A 15,425-nucleotide genomic window follows, 5' to 3' on the forward strand; every position below is an offset into this window, starting at 1 on the left:
GGCGTCCGGGTCATGGGGCCTGGGGCAGCTGGGACTGGAGCCCCTCACGCTCCCACATCCATCGCCGTCTCTTCTGCCACCTGCTCCACCCACTGCTGCTGTCTGGTTCATTTAACTTAATAAGATTATCTTCAGTGTCACGTGTTTTGCTGCAAATGTGAGGATTTCATTCTTCTTTATGGCTGAGTGATATTCCATTGTGTCCATAGAATCAATTGTCCCCCATTGAGAAATTTAGTCATTAGAGATTTAAGGAAATATTTTTCAGATGTGGACTATAATGTAATGTAATTGTTTTGTTGTTCACATTGTTCCAGCTGTAACCTGGAAGCTCCCTCAGTTGTCTGTTTTCCCTTTGACAATACTGTCACTCTAGGGAAGGCTTTTCTTCTCACCACTCCTTTACTTTTGGAACTACAGATGCTTCATGCTTACCTTGTATATTCCATGTGCCAGTCTTAGAATCATTCATTTCCCAAAGGATCTTCATAACTGAACAACTAACGTTAGAAGACAAGGTCAAGTGATTGGTGTGCTGCGTGCTGCGGGAGGTGTGTTACTTCTGGGCACTTTGAGCTGACAAAGCCAAGAAGTACACATGTACGTACAAACCCAGGCCTGTGTTCACATCTCTATGTAGCATCGGGATTTATGTGAAACAAACTAAACATGAGTTCACACTGATGTCTTGAGCTCTAAACATCAGACATGGAACTACAGCTTCCCCTTCCCCCAACTGATCTTTAAAATCCCGTTTCAGTGGTAAGAAATCTGTTTGTTACTTCTTCAGTCCATTTAATTAACTGTTTAATGCCAGTGTACATATAGTGCAATATGAGAATATATGACCTGGGAACTGTTAGCTCCTGGTAGCCTGTAGCTCTTGGTCATGCTCGGAGTCTGACCGGAATGAAACTCGCCTGCTGGTTTACCGGGACTGTGAAAGAAGGGGCAGACGCGCCTTGTGCACTTCTAAAGCTGCTCAAGGTTGAAGAGGCCGCAGCTCAGGGAACAGAGGCTGTCCTGTGAAGGAGACAGCCAGGTGCTGTGAGGGAAGTGGCAGCCCCAGCAGCAGCTCTTCCCATGGCTCCTCCGGGGTCTTTAGCACACGCCAGGGAGCAGCCCAGAGGACCGTACACAAGACCAGCTTCGGGTGTCAGTGTGCTGGGGGAATGAAGTTTGGTGCTGTGGCAGTGAGTTCCAAAGGACCCTCCTGAAAGATGCGCTGTGCGCCTTCTCCTCCACAACTGATGCTCAGTGCCGTCTGCTCTGCTCGAATGGGCAGCTTCCATGGAAATGCAGATGATGCGCAAGACAGCCTGGACCACATCCACCAAGAGCCTAACTTGGGAAAACTGAACACACATCAGAATTGTGTGGGTCCTGGGCACAATGCAGGTGACCTAGGTCTGCTGCAGGGGGAGCTTACGGAGGACCCCTCCAGCTCACCAGGAGAGCATCTTTCTCTGTAGCTCCCTGCACACCTTTCTATACAGGGGGCCGAGGGCAGAATGGAGACAGGGATGGGGGTGTAGCTCCACCAGCCTCCCTGAGCAGCCTTTCGACTACGCCCTTCCCATGCCTGGGCTCCTTTATGTCGTCCTCCAGCAGCTACACTGCCTCTGGCTCCAAAGTCAGACGAAACGTCTGGTAGCAGCATCACTCCCAGGAGGTCAACTGCTGAGACATGCAGCTTGGCTGAAGAAACCTGCGGTTCTAGCCGGCCATGGTTAGGAGGAGGAAAGTTGCCATGAGCATCGCCGTTTCCTTGTGTGAGAGAGACGAAGCACAAAGGAACTTCCAGGACTTCTTTTTCTCTCACTTCCCCTGTTTGACTCTCGTGAGCAGGCTCAAGAGTGCAGTTGGAAAGGCCATGATCTGCTGGAGGGAGATAGCAGAGTCCACTCTGCAGGTCCAAGCTCTGGGAGCATTCAGAAGGACTATCTCAAAGTTCATTCTGTTCCAGGGATAGCTGAAACTTTGTGGCTTACCATGATGTCCAGCACTTTGGGAAAAACCCAGCTCTGCCAGTGCTTTCTCAAGGAGTTTACACTGCTGATAGATCAGAGCACAGGAACCAGGTGTTTGCTGCCTTACTGACTGCAGGGTCAACCTCACACCTGGCCTGGGTCCTGACTGCCATGCCCGTTGACCGTCCTCCTATGAAAGCCTTCTCAGAGAAACACACTTCTCAGTTGGTGAACTTGCTGGCCAAAAAACATCCCTACAGTCCACTTGGGTGCAGCTGGGTGACGTTAGCAGAGCCACAGGCTCTCTCTCCTGTGAGGCTAACTTGCACATTGAGAGGTGCGGGGGAGCAGAATGATTGGGTGCAGTGCATCTGGTACTTCCTGACCTACGTTCTCCAGTACTCTGAGCTACGGGAGGATAAGCTGACCTGGACTGTGGCTCACAGCGAGAGCAACCGGGTTGTAAACAGGAACCAGATCATCACTGCCCTGGAGAAGGCAGAAGTGGAGGAGTCAGAATCCATGGTGGTCGCTGTGAGAAATGAGCCTTCTCTCGTGCTCCCAGCCATGGCAGAGAAGGAACCCCAGCCTGCAGAGTTAGCAGAGACCCTAGAGGGCATGGATGGGAGAGTCCCTGTCCCAGACCTGACAGAGACATGCAAGAGGCCAGAGCAGAGTTCAAGTCCTGTGGTGTGGGGCCACCAGAGCCGGCAGTAGACAGTGCCTGGAAGCATCAGGGTGCATTTTGCAGAGCTGAAGAAAGTAAGAAACAGGCTCCATGGGGTTACTCCTTACTCCTGTCCCACTGCGAGGCTCCAGGGATAGGCATGAGGGCGGATCAACAGGTGCCAATAAGGAGGCCCGAGGGGAGCTGCCTGAGAAAGGACCGGACCGGTCAGCAGCCAGGCCTTGCCCTGATGGACATTCCTGGCCGAAGCCTCCTGGGAGAAGGTCACTTTCCACATTGGACGCTCTGTGTCACCAGAGTCTGGCATGGAAAGCTGAACCAAAAAAATTGAGGAGTGGCTGAGGGCCTGTGCACAGCACCCAAAGGCAGCGAGGGGTCCCCTGGGGGCTGAGGACCAGCAGGTTTCCAGATGCTCCTCCAGACCTGGCCCTGGGGACAGTGCCCACCGTGCTCAGACTGGCTGTTGTTGGGGAGCCGTAGGGCATGCAGGCCGGGGTTTTGTGGAGGATGGAGGCATCAGAACTGATGCCACAGCAGATGCTGCTGCTGGGGTCCTGGCCACGCCGCCGACTCGCTCTCCCCTCCTGACAGTGCAGCAGCAACCAGAAGGAGAGCACGGGGACGACCCTGGGCTTGTATTTGGAAGACAGGCAAGGACCGTGGTAGTGCCTGTTCCTAACCTGGCTGTGCAGCAGGACTCCGGCCTCCCTGGGCCTGCAGATGTGTGCCCATGTCCCTGTGACGGAGCTCTTTCTAGCATGTTGCAGTTTTATTTTTCATAAATTGATAAGTGGTGTGACTTTAAGGTAATTGTGTACATTTTAAACATGACAGTGAGAAAAGTTTAAAATGTGGCTTCCATACATGTGCATAATTCCAAAGTATGTTATTTTTTATCAGTGTTAAATAGCTTTTTGTACAGGCGTCAATCCATTTTTCTGAAGTGTGCTGTTTTTTAATGACAGCAACTGTAATCTCACTTCCCATGGAACTGCTGTTCACACACTGCAACTTTTTAAACTTAACCATATTTTTTGGAAAATTAACCTTTGGAGGGAGGAAAAATCCCTACGTGCTAAATGATATTAAACCACTGCTTGGGCTCTTAAAATTAGACCTGAGATTTTATAACAATTCAGTGTGTAGCTTTTTAGGTTCTTAACTTGAGTTGGTTGTACATTTAAAATAAAGAAATAAAAAAGTAAGCCCCAATTTTTTGTAAATGACTGTTTTTCGCTAAGGTCTACTTTGAGGAATAGTTTGTTCATGCATGCTTTCACCATCAAATTAATAAAGTCTTTAGCTTCTATTGATTTTATTTATTTATTTATTTATTTATTTATTTTTATTTTTTGACAGGCAGAGTGGACAGTGAGAGATAGAGAGAGAGAAAGGTCTTCCTTTGTTGTTGGTTCACCCTCCAATGGCCGCCACGGCCGGCGCACTGATCCGAAGGCAGGAGCCAGGTGCTTATCCTGGTCTCCCATGGGGTGCAGGGCCCAAGGACTTGGGCCATCCTCCACTGCACTCTCTGGCCACAGCAGAGAGATGGCCTGGAAGAGGGGCAACCGGGACAGAATCTGGTGCCCCGACCGGGACTAGAACCCTGTGTGCCGGCACCGCAAGGCGGAGGATTAGCCTAGTAAGCCTTGGCGCCGGCCCGCTTCTCTTGATTAATGTGAGCCATTTTTTAAACTGGGCTTTTGAGAGAGAATATTTTAATTTTTTTTCATAAATCAAACAGCTACCCACCTCCAAATGTTAATTTTTAGATGTCAAAATTTGTTCAACCGTAAATCTTGGAAGCAACATAGACATATAGCTAAATTTAAATGGTGTTTGAAAATGGAGAAAATTTGGGGATTTGTTATTATTTAAGCCCCAAGGACAGAAATGGATGGGACTGTATACTTTTGATCAGTTCAATGGATACCAGTGTCGATGTATGGGAAACTGAAAACTTCTTCATGTAATATTCTGATTCGTTTCTCTGTGGCATTAGGTGCAATAAGCCTTTTGAATTTAAAGAAAAAGAGAATATAGAACCCGCATCATCCTAGAAAACACTATTAACTAGAGCAATGTGTTTGGCAGTTTCCTTTGCCTTGACTGTCACAGACTTCAGTCCTTTCCAGAATTACTTGTGTTGACGTCTTTTCCCCATCCTTCTAATGAAGTCATTTCATATATTTGTAATATGATTACAGTGTTTTTCACTTGTTGCCTTTCATGCTGGCATTCCACAAACTGCCTAAATAATCACTTGATTTACATATATTAGTGTTGACTTGCTTTGCTCTAACATTCAGTGTGTTTTGACAAATGCATAATGTTATATCTCCACAAATTTAGGATTAGGCACAAAAGTGCACTGCCCTAAAACTTGCCCTGTGCTTCATCCATTCAGCCCTCCTCCTCCCCGAAACTTCTGGAAACTACTGATCTTTCTACTGTCGTTATAGTTCTGCCTTTTGCAGAATCTCATATAATTAGATAAGATATAATATATAATTCGAAATTGGCTTTTGTTTCACTTAACAATATCCATTTAACTCTATGCCTTTATGTGGCAGAGTAGTTTGTTTCTTTTTATTTCAAAAAAATTTACTGTGTAAATACATCACATCTTTTTGTTTTTCCATTTATATATTTAAAGAACAACTTGGTTGTTTGCAATATTAGGCAAATACAGATGCTAAAAACATTCATAAACAGTTACATGTGTAGACATAATGCACAGGAATGTCACCGTTAGATTATATTTTATGTTTGTGAGATGCAAGAGGGAGGGAGAGAGAGAGAGCAGAGAGAGAGGGAGAGAGAGATGGAGAAACAGATCAGGAAAGACAGGAAGAGGGAGAGAGAGTGAGCTCTCTTTTGCTAGATCACTCCCCAGATTCCCCCTGCAGCTGGGGTGGGCTGAGTCCAAAGGTGTTAGGACAGAGTCCATGTGCTTCAGACATCAACACCACTTCACAGGGGAGATATGTATTGGGAAGCCGGTTAGATGGCAATGGTAGGTTTTGAATCCAGGCACCCAGATATGGGACACAGGTGCCCTAACCAGCATCTGCACCACTAGACCAAATGCTCACCCCTCTCTGCAAGATGTTATGTTGAGATTATTTTCAGCTTTATTAAAACTGCCAACCTATCTTCTAAAATAGCTGTGCTATTGTCATTCTATCAGGAATGAGTGAGGGTTTGTTTTACTCCATCCCTCTCATTTTTGGAAAGGCTGTTGTTTGAAGGGAGGGGGTATAGAATTCCCGGTTGAGAGTCTTTCCCTTACAGCACCTGACAATGTCATCCCACTGCTTCCTAGTCTCCATGGTTTCTGCTGAAAAGTCATCTGCTACCCTGGTTGAGGATCCTTTGATGTTGATGTTGATGTTGATGTTGATGTTGATGTTGATGCGTCATTGTTTCATCACTTTCAGGAATCCTTTAGTTTGACAAGTTAACTATGATTTAACTATCGTGATGTTGATCTCAGGGTTTATCCTACTTGGAGTTTGTTGAGCTTCTTCGATGTGTAGGTGAAAGTTTTTCAAGAAATTTTGGGAGATGTTGGCATTATTTTTTTCTTTCTTTTTTTCTGTTTTAAAATGTCATTTAAGTTATACAAGTTTCCTGTATTTCATGTAGAGATATATACAGATATAGTGATACCTCCCATTCTGCCCCCCTTCCTGCCCATGCTCCCACCCTTTATCCTCCTCTCTGTTCTTTTCCCACTCTTGAATTTTACAAAGATCTACTTTCATACATTTCATAAATGTTGATATGTTGTGTTGTCATCTTCCTTTGTTTCAAGGAACTTTTTGATTTCTTCTATGATTCACTGTTCATTCAGGAGCATGCTGATCGGTCTCTATGTGTTTCTGTATTTTCCTGACTTTCTTATTATAGTAATTTCCAACTTCATTCCATTGTGGTCAGAAAAGATTCATGGTATGATTTTCATTGTTTTGAATTTGTTCAGACTTGTTTGATGGCCTGGTATATAGTTATCCTAGAGAATGTTCCATGCACTGATGAAAATAATGTGTATTCTGTGGTTTTGGGATGAAATGTTCTATAGGTATCAATTGGATCCATTTGGCCAATGGTATAGCTTTGCTCTGTTGTTTCTTTGTTGATTTTTGCCTGTTCATCTGTCTATTGATAGAAGTGCAAAGAAAACCTACTCACGCACTTTGGGTCTTTCTATTGGAGAATTTATTCCAGCTATACCTAGGAGTAAGTCCTAGGGAACGTGTTCCAAATTGTACATCTCCTTCCTCTCTTATTTCCACTCTTATTTTTAACAGAGATCAATTTTCAGTTAAATTTAAACACCTAAGAATAATTCTGTGTTAAGTAAAGACTTCAACGAATAGTATTAAGTAGAAAAAGAAAATATTAAAAAGAATAAAATGGTAAGCTGTTCCTTGACAGTCAGGATAAAGGCTGATCAAGTCGTTGCTTCTCACAGTGTCAGTTTCACTTCTACAGGTTTCCTTTTAGTTGCTCAGTTAGTTGTTACAGATCACGGAGAACATATGATATTTGTCTCTTTGGGACTGACTTATTTCACTCAACATGATGTTTTCCAGATTCCTCCATTTTGTTGCAAATGACCAGATTTCATTTTTTAACCGCTGTGTAGTATTGCATAGAGTACATATCCCATAATTTCTTTATCCAGTCTTCTGTTGATGGGCATTTAGGTTGACTCCATGCCTTAGGTCTTGTGAATTGAACTGTAATAAACATTGAGGTGCAGACAGCTCTTTTATTTGCCAATTTAACTTCCCTTGGGCAAATTGTGAAGAGTGGAATGGCTGGGTCCTGTGGTAGGGCTACATTCAGATTTCTGAGGTACCTCCAAACTGTCTTCCATAGTGGCTTCGCCAGTTTGCATTCTCACCAGCAGTGGATTTGTGTGCCTTTTTTCCCCACATCCTCGCCAGCATCTGTTGTTAGTTGATTTCTGTATGTAAGGCATTCTAACCGGGGTGTGGTGAAACCTTCATTGTAGTTGTGATTTGCATGTCTCTGATGGCTAGTGATCCTGAACATTTTTTCATGTGTCTGTTGGCTATCTGGATTTCCTCTTTTGAAAAATGTCTGTTTAGGTGCTTGGCCCATCTCTTAATTGGGTTGTTCGTTTTGTTGTGGTGGAGTTTCTTGAATTCTTTGTAGATCCTGGTGATTAATTCTTTATTAGCTGCATAATTTGCAAACATTTTCTCCCATTCTGTTGGTACAGAAACTTCTCAATTTGATGTCATCCCAGTTGATAATTTTGTCTTTGGCTGCCTGTGCCTCTGGGATCTTTCCCAAGATGTGTTTGCCTGTGCCAATATCTTGCAGGGTTTCTCCAATGTTCTCTAATAATTTGATGGTGGCAGGTCTTAGATTTAGATGTTTAATCCATGTTGAATGTGTAAGGTGTAAGATAGGGGTCTTGCTTCATACTTCTGCTTGTGGTAAACCATTTTCCCCAGCACCATTTTGGAATAGGTTGTCCTTGCTCCAGGAATTGGATTTAGCTCCTTGATCAAAAATAAGTTGGTTGTAGATGTTTGGATTGATTTCTGGTGTTTCTATTCTGTTACATTGGTCTATCCATCTGTTTTGTACTAGCACCAGACTGTTTTTATTTTAACTGCCCTGTAGTATGTCTTGATATCTGATATTGTGATGCCTACAGCTCTGTTTTTGTTATATACGGTTGCTTTAGCTATTTGAGGTCTCCCGTGCCTCCATATGAATTTCAGCATCATTTTTGCCACGTCTGAGAAGAACGTCTTTGGTATTTATTTGGTATCGCAATGAATCTGTAAGTTGATATTGGAAGAGTGGACATTTTGACAATATTGATTCTTCCAATCCATGAACATGAAATTTTTTTCCATTTTTTATATCTTTTTCTATTTCTTTCTTTAGAGTTGTGTAATTCTCGTCATAGAGATCTTTGACCACCTTGGTTAAATTTATTCCAAGATATTTCATATTTTTGTAGCTGTTCTGAATGCTATTGATTTTAGAAGTTCTTTCTCAGCCACATTGTCTGTGTATACAAAGGGTGTTGATTTTTTGTGTGTTGATTTTATAATCTGCTATTTTACCAAACTCTCCTATGAGTTCCAATAGTCTCTTAGTGGAGTCCTTGGAATCCTCTAAATAAAGAATCGTATTGTCTGCAAAGAGGGATAGTTTGACTTCTTCCTTCCAAATTTGTATCCCTTTGATTTCTGTTTCTTGCCTAATGGATCTGGCTAAAATTTTCAGTACTATATTGAATAGCAATGATGAGAATAGGCATCACTGTCGGGTACCAGATCTCAGTGGAAATGCTTCCAACTTTTCCACATTCAGTATGATGCTGGCCATGGGTTTGTCATAAATTGCCTTGATTTTTTGAGGAATGTTCCTTCTAGACCAAATTTGTTTAGAGTTTTCATCTTGAAAGGGTGTTGCACTTTATCAAATGAGATGCAATGATTTTTAACAGATTTTTTTATTTATTTGAATATCAGAGTTACACACAGATAGAGGAGGGGCAGAGAGAGAGAGAGAGAGGTTTTCCACCTACTGGTTCACTCCCCAGTTGGCTGCAACTGCCAGCACTATTCCAATCAGAATCCAGGAGCCTCCTCCAGGTCTTCCAACACGGGTTCAAGGGCCCAAGGACTTGGGCCGTCTTCCACTGCTTTCCCAGGCTATATTAGAGAGCTGGATCGGAAGTGGAGCAGTTGAGACTTGAACTGGTGCCCATATGGGTTGCCTGCACAGCACACAGTGGCATTACCTGCTATACCACAGCACTGGCCCCAGGGTTAATCTTAAAGTTAACTGAAAATAGATCTTTGTAAAAAAATAAAGAGTGGAAATAGGAGATGGAGGAGGAAGAAGAGTGGGTACATTGCAGGGAGGAAGGGCAGGTTAGGAAATATCATTATGCTTCTGATCTGTATATAGGAAATACATGAAATTTTTGTGCCCTAAATGAAATTTAAAAAAATGGAAAAAGAATATTTAAAAAAAGAAAAATTCAATTACGCACTGTTCTATGTACATACAAGAAATTTACTTAATTTAAATTTCAAAATTGAGTATTAAAGCCGTTTGAAGTGGAATTCTGTTTTATTTATATGCATGGTCAAAGACAGGTCTTTAAATATTTCTGTACTAATGAAAAGTTCAAGGAGTGGGTGTTTGCCACAGTGATTAACACTTTGCTTGGGATGCCTGCATCCCATATTCTGCTGCCTGGGTTTGAGTCCTAGGTTTGTTCCCAATCCCAGTTTTCTGCTACTGCATACCCTGGGGTGCAGCAGGTGGTGGTTCAAATGGTTGGGCCCCGGCTCCTCTTATAAGATACCCAGACTGAGTTCCTAGCTCCTAGCTAGCCTTGGCTGTTGCAGGCATTTAGGGAGTGAATTAGTGGATGGGAGATTTCTCTCTGTATGTCTCTCTTTGTCTCTGTCACTCTATGACCTATGAGAAATCGCTTGTTGGAGCCAGCATTGTATTGCAGCAGTGAAGCCACTGCTGGAGATGACTTGGGCTGGGCCCAGACGTGGCTGTTGGGGCCATTTGGGAAGTGAGTCAGCCAATAGATGATCTCTTTCTTTGTCTCACCCTACCTCTCTGTTGCTCTGCCTTTCAAATAAATATATGAACAAAAGAGTCTATAAAAAGACTTAAGAAAGCAGCTAACCAGATCAGTCTACACAAAAGCTCTGTTATCTTTCATGAGTTTCCATCACTTCTGAATTCAGTAATAATACATGCATTTTCTCATATTAAACAGAGATAGAGACGAAATGGGTCTTAGTGAATAAAGTCATTCCCTCTGAGTAGTTTTTTCTATCCTAAAATTAAAGCTAGTTCTTTTTCTGCAATTCGATTTGTATTTTCAGGTTGAGGTGGTGCATTGAAACTGCTTAGCTCAAAACAATTAGAATGAATAAAGTTTATGAAGTATTTCTTATATACCAGACACTGACCAAATTGTATTATATGAATTGATAGTCAATACTCTGAGGAAACAGTGGCAAAAGAGATTAAATTCCTTACAAAGTTTGCAGACTGGTGAATGATAGAATCAGCTGTAAATGGAAAGACTGAGTTGCACATTGATGCTCATTGTTAACAGAGATTATTGTTGGAGTTGGTCATGGCACAGCCATGGAAATTGGAGTCACATGAATTACAAACTATGACAGTCACATCAAGTTTGGAAAATGATGTTTTTAGAACTGAAATCTGTGATGTGGTATTTGAAAGTCCTTTAAATGTTGAGGGCAAGACTTTTTCCTTTTACACTTAAATCCAGTTCTAGAAAAATATGTGAGTGCCAGCACACTAAAGCTTGCTGATCTTCTAAAATGCTAGGAGCAAAGCCCAGTGATGTGCCATTCAGTTCCCATTCTGCTGCTGGGAAACTGAATGAATGCACACCCAGCAGGAGGACACGATGGCATTCCCTCAACTGCCATTCTTAGGTGCTGCCTACTCCAAGCAATGCCACCAGGGGGATCTGCAGTGCTTCCAATGATTCAGAGCCTCCTTGGAATATTGTGATAGAACTACATGTGCATATTTAATACAGGCACTTAAACTAATGAGACCCAAGCAAGGTAGAAACATTGAGAAGCTCTGCTTTTCGTTAGAGAGGTGGCAATTGCTCCATTTAGTCTCATGGAGTACCTAATAAACAAAACAATTGCTTCTGTGGATCGGTGCCTCAACAGGCCCAGTGAAGTCATTCCTGGGTTTTGGTGTTCAGAAAATTCCCCCAGGTCTGTAACCAGCAAGCTCAGCAAGCCGGAGACTCAGGAGGGCCAATGGTACAGCAGCCGAGTCTGGTGGAGAGCAAAGGAGGACAGCCAGAAGAGCGAATTTCCCTTCCTCTGCCTTTGGTTCCATCTGGGACTTCTGTGGATTGGGTGCCCCCAACCCCTGCGTTGGTGGGGACAGTCTTCTTTACTCAGTTCACTGATTCAAATATAAATCACCCAGAAACATTCTCAAGACACACCCAGAAAACCTTGAACCAAATGGCTGGGCATCTCATAGCAGAACCCCCAGCGTCCTTTTTCATGTCCTTCTGGCCAGAAATTTGGACATCCTGTTTGGGTTTTAGCTATTGACCCCATGACTGGGGGTTTGGAGGAAGAGGAGGGAAGCCAGGGGTTGAGAAGGTGGAGGGAGCAATGCGAGTGGGTGGGGGAGAAAGAGGAAACCCGTCTCCATGTGGGTCACTTATTCAGGCTACAACTTTCTTTCTCAGTTTTTATTGAGTTTTCTAAATCCTCAGCTAGTTGTTTTTTTTTTTTTTTCAGTTTGCCAAATGACCACATTGTAGGTAGATTTTATATAGCCTACTCTTTTCTATTGGATTAAACAAGGATCCTCTTCATCTCCCAATATGTGTGTGTGTGTGTGTGTGTGTGTGTGTATTTCCTATATAAAGGAAAGCTTATAACCCAAGGACACAGAAATACATCATTAAATGAAGACAGTTTGTTGGCATAAAATTTAAAAATTGAAAGTTATTGATACTTGGAATTTTCCTAGAACACCAAGCATTTCTACCTTAAATTTATATTCTTTTCTAAGAAATGTCTAGGCATACTGCCATTTTTTCCAAGGATTCTAGGAATAATTTTCAGATGATGAAGTTTCCAAGAACAGAAGCCAGTCCTTTAACTAGTAGCACCCTGCCCATTTCTTGGCAGCTACTGAATAGACTTTTGGGGACAGCTGACCTATCACACCAAAATCCAGTCACAGTGTGGCGGCAGCTCTAGGATAATCAACTCAGAACTCTTTAGTACATTTCACTGTTAAATGGTTGACACATTCAGTGCATAATAGCTCTCATTTTTATATTTTCTCATTTACATTTTCCTTAGTAAGAATGAAAGTACTCTACTGGTTTGGTGGAAGATTTAGAGGGAGCCGAAACTCATGGAATATGATTTTCTGAAAGGACTGGAGTGGGCAACAGTGCCTCCTGGGGTGGATGTGAGAGATCTCTTTAGCCTGGGGCAAATTTCTCCCCAGATCCTGGATTTCTTGGAAGCCGCACCAGCAGCTAAGCATGCCTCACTGCTCCAGGGGGCCGATTGTAGATCTGGTTAGCAGGAAAAACTGCACTGTGCAATCTGCCCTCCTCCTGCAAGCAGGTGAGGCTGCTACAGGTGGCGCCTTGTCTTGGTGGCTGACCTCCTCCTGCACAGAGAATTAATCTTCCATGACACGGATGAAGGATGCTTCAGAAACTGTTTCACAGATCAAATTGCCCTGCGTGTTCCCCCAAGATGATTCCAAGTCGTGTATCACAATGATGTTGACAAATAAAGCTGCGACTTCCCAGGAACAAGCTGTCAGTTTGGTACCTACCAGAATAAGTGTACCTAACCAAAGTAAAAGCTATAATGTTATTGCCCAACGAAGAAGCTAGTGACTCTAAGCTAATTAAAAATGGGCCCTATTCAGAATGGTAGTTTATTAAGTTGATTCAGTACAATCAATGAACACATGTAGGCTTTCCAAGAGTGTGTAGGTTGTGTTGTGTGTGTGTGCCTGTGTCTGTGCATCTCTGTGCGTGTGGGTAGCTGTGATGTCTGTGAGTCTGTGTGGGTTGTGTGCATGTGTGCCTGTGTGTGCAAGTGAGTCTGTGTGTGTGGGAGGGTATGTGTATGTGCATGTGTTCATGTTTGTGTCTGTGTGTCAGTGCAGTGTGTAAGTGCATGTGTGCACATGTGTATGTGTGGTGTCTCTGAGTCTGTGGGGGGGTTTATGTATGGTGTCTGTGTGTTGTCTGTGCATGGGTGTGATTACGTGATGTGTGTGGGGTGCACGTGTTGTGTTTGCATGTGTAGTGTATTCCTGTGTGTGCTTGTGTGGTTAGAGTAAAGAGTGATGCTGCACGTGGCAGTTTGGCAGCATTTGCAAATGGCTGCTCCAGTCCTCCTGGGTGCTGTGCAGGGAGCATGGCCCTTGGTGTGCGCGTGCGGTGAGGCGAGGAGCCTGGCAGGCACTGGCAGGCCGCAGAGGCCATTGGCAGCTCCAGGGTCTGGCAGGTGAGGCGGGCTCCAGTGCACAAGTGTGGCCTGGTCCTCCAGCCTTGGAGCCTCGCAGATGTGGGGCCTGGGCTGAGCACGGTGTTGCAGCTGGCAGACACCACAGCAGGCCCCAGAAGAGTGACTGGACCGAGGCCTCGGTGAAGGGAAGTGCGGGGAGCGGCCAGGAAGGAATCAGAGACCCGCGGGACGATGGCGGCGGAGTGGTGAGCGGCCATGGGCCAGGGTGGACAGGCTGGGCGCCGCTGGACGCTGGTGTGTGCAGGGAGAAGGCCATCTGAGAGGCCAGCCACCCTCAGGAGGATGCGCCAGCCATTGTTGGGAGGCCTGCGTGTGTCAGATGCGGAAGCTGCTCTCTGCTTTACACACGGCCTTTCCAAACCGAAGGCTGTGGTTGCATCCAGGTTTCCTGGATGCATGGACAGAGGCCGCCGAAGTACCATAGGGGAGAGTTAGAAACACCGCAGGTCTTGTGCGTGATGCCCCTTGGTTCTTGAACAATCCTAGGTTAAATGCAGAAGTAGTGACATACCTCTCTATCTTTTCGTTAAAACTCATGAAATGCATCTCTGGGGAATGGAATTGTTGGCCTTGTCTGGGAGCCTTGTGCAACCTGAGTGTTCTGTGGTTTGGAGAAGGTGGGAGGAGAGGAATTGTAAGAGGTAATATGATGATGTGTTGCTGCTTGGGCTACTTTCAGCCATTTTTCTATGTTTGGGTCCTTTCGTTTTACTATTTATATAGTGTATATAGTGGACAAATGACTCCTAATTTTGTGACACCTAGTTTCTAGATGTTCAAGAGGTTGCCAGTGTATGACAAGGTAGTAAAATTCACATATTTTATATAATTGCTGTTGACATTCATGGGAAAGCAAGTCCTCTGTAAGTGACTTTTGGATGAAAGTTTGTTACGCCATCTGTAAACATTGCATGTGCTAATACTTGTCCACAGGATGGAGGGCAGGGAGGGAAGTGAGGAGGGAATGGTTCCAGACCAAAATGGTCACATTTAGAAGCTACCTCAGAGGTCATTTTTGTTGTCAGTTTGTTTCCCATGAGTATTGGTCATGTATTTCTGTTTGTCTTTTCCCCACTTGGCTGATGGTTTTTGTTGTGGGGGCTTTTGGGGTATTGGAAAGTAGAGCAGATGTTTCTAATTCTGTGTTGTCGCAACTTGGGATTCTGATTTTCCTCACTGAGGTCATGGTTGTTGCTTGGTCTTTCTATATTGTTGTTATTTGGGGTTGTTTCATTTTCTTCTGTTGGCGACACACCTGGACACACTGTGCTATGTCCCTCTGTGGCAGTGAGCCACTCACATCTCCTCTCTGTTCTGACTTGTTCCATAGCTCTGTCACCGTCCAGTCTCACAGCCTGGGCCTGCATACAGTTGCACCCTCCTCAGATCCTGCACAGTTAGCACCTAGGGCTCCCAGATGCCAGGTAGCTTGGGCAGGGGGGATGATCCATGGTTTTTCCCAGAGTGCCCACTGTGGGTAGGGACAGTGTGGTGTGGTCCTGGACACCTCCACAAACACAAGAACCTGCCCAATTCCCACTGGCTCAGCTGCCTCCCTCAAGCTCCATAGGCAACGTGCCCACCCCAGCCCAAACCCTGTGGAAAAGTTGAGAAAACCTTGAAGAAAATCACCATGGGTTTCAAAGTCTTTCAAAAAACTAA

General features: G+C 44.3%; 1 long non-coding RNA gene and 1 pseudogene across 3 annotated transcripts in view; both read left to right on the forward strand.

The window, feature by feature from the left end:
• Positions 1–13,001, forward strand: part of LOC149123450 (uncharacterized) — a 48,168-nt gene extending 35,167 nt beyond the window's left edge. For all 3 annotated transcript variants that reach the window (XR_016216053.1, XR_016216054.1, XR_016216052.1), the window contains exon 6: positions 12,570–13,001. This is a non-coding gene — a long non-coding RNA (uncharacterized LOC149123450). The remainder of the gene's footprint in view (positions 1–12,569) is intronic.
• Positions 13–3,649, forward strand: LOC100344951 (folliculin-interacting protein 2 pseudogene; annotated as a pseudogene).
• Positions 13,002–15,425: the final 2,424 nt, after the last annotated feature.

Source organism: Oryctolagus cuniculus, chromosome 11 (genome assembly GCF_051225735.1).
Source record: "Oryctolagus cuniculus isolate XC-2025 breed Fujian yellow rabbit chromosome 11, ASM5122573v1, whole genome shotgun sequence".
In the NCBI taxonomy this organism is placed as follows: Eukaryota; Metazoa; Chordata; class Mammalia; order Lagomorpha; family Leporidae; genus Oryctolagus; species Oryctolagus cuniculus.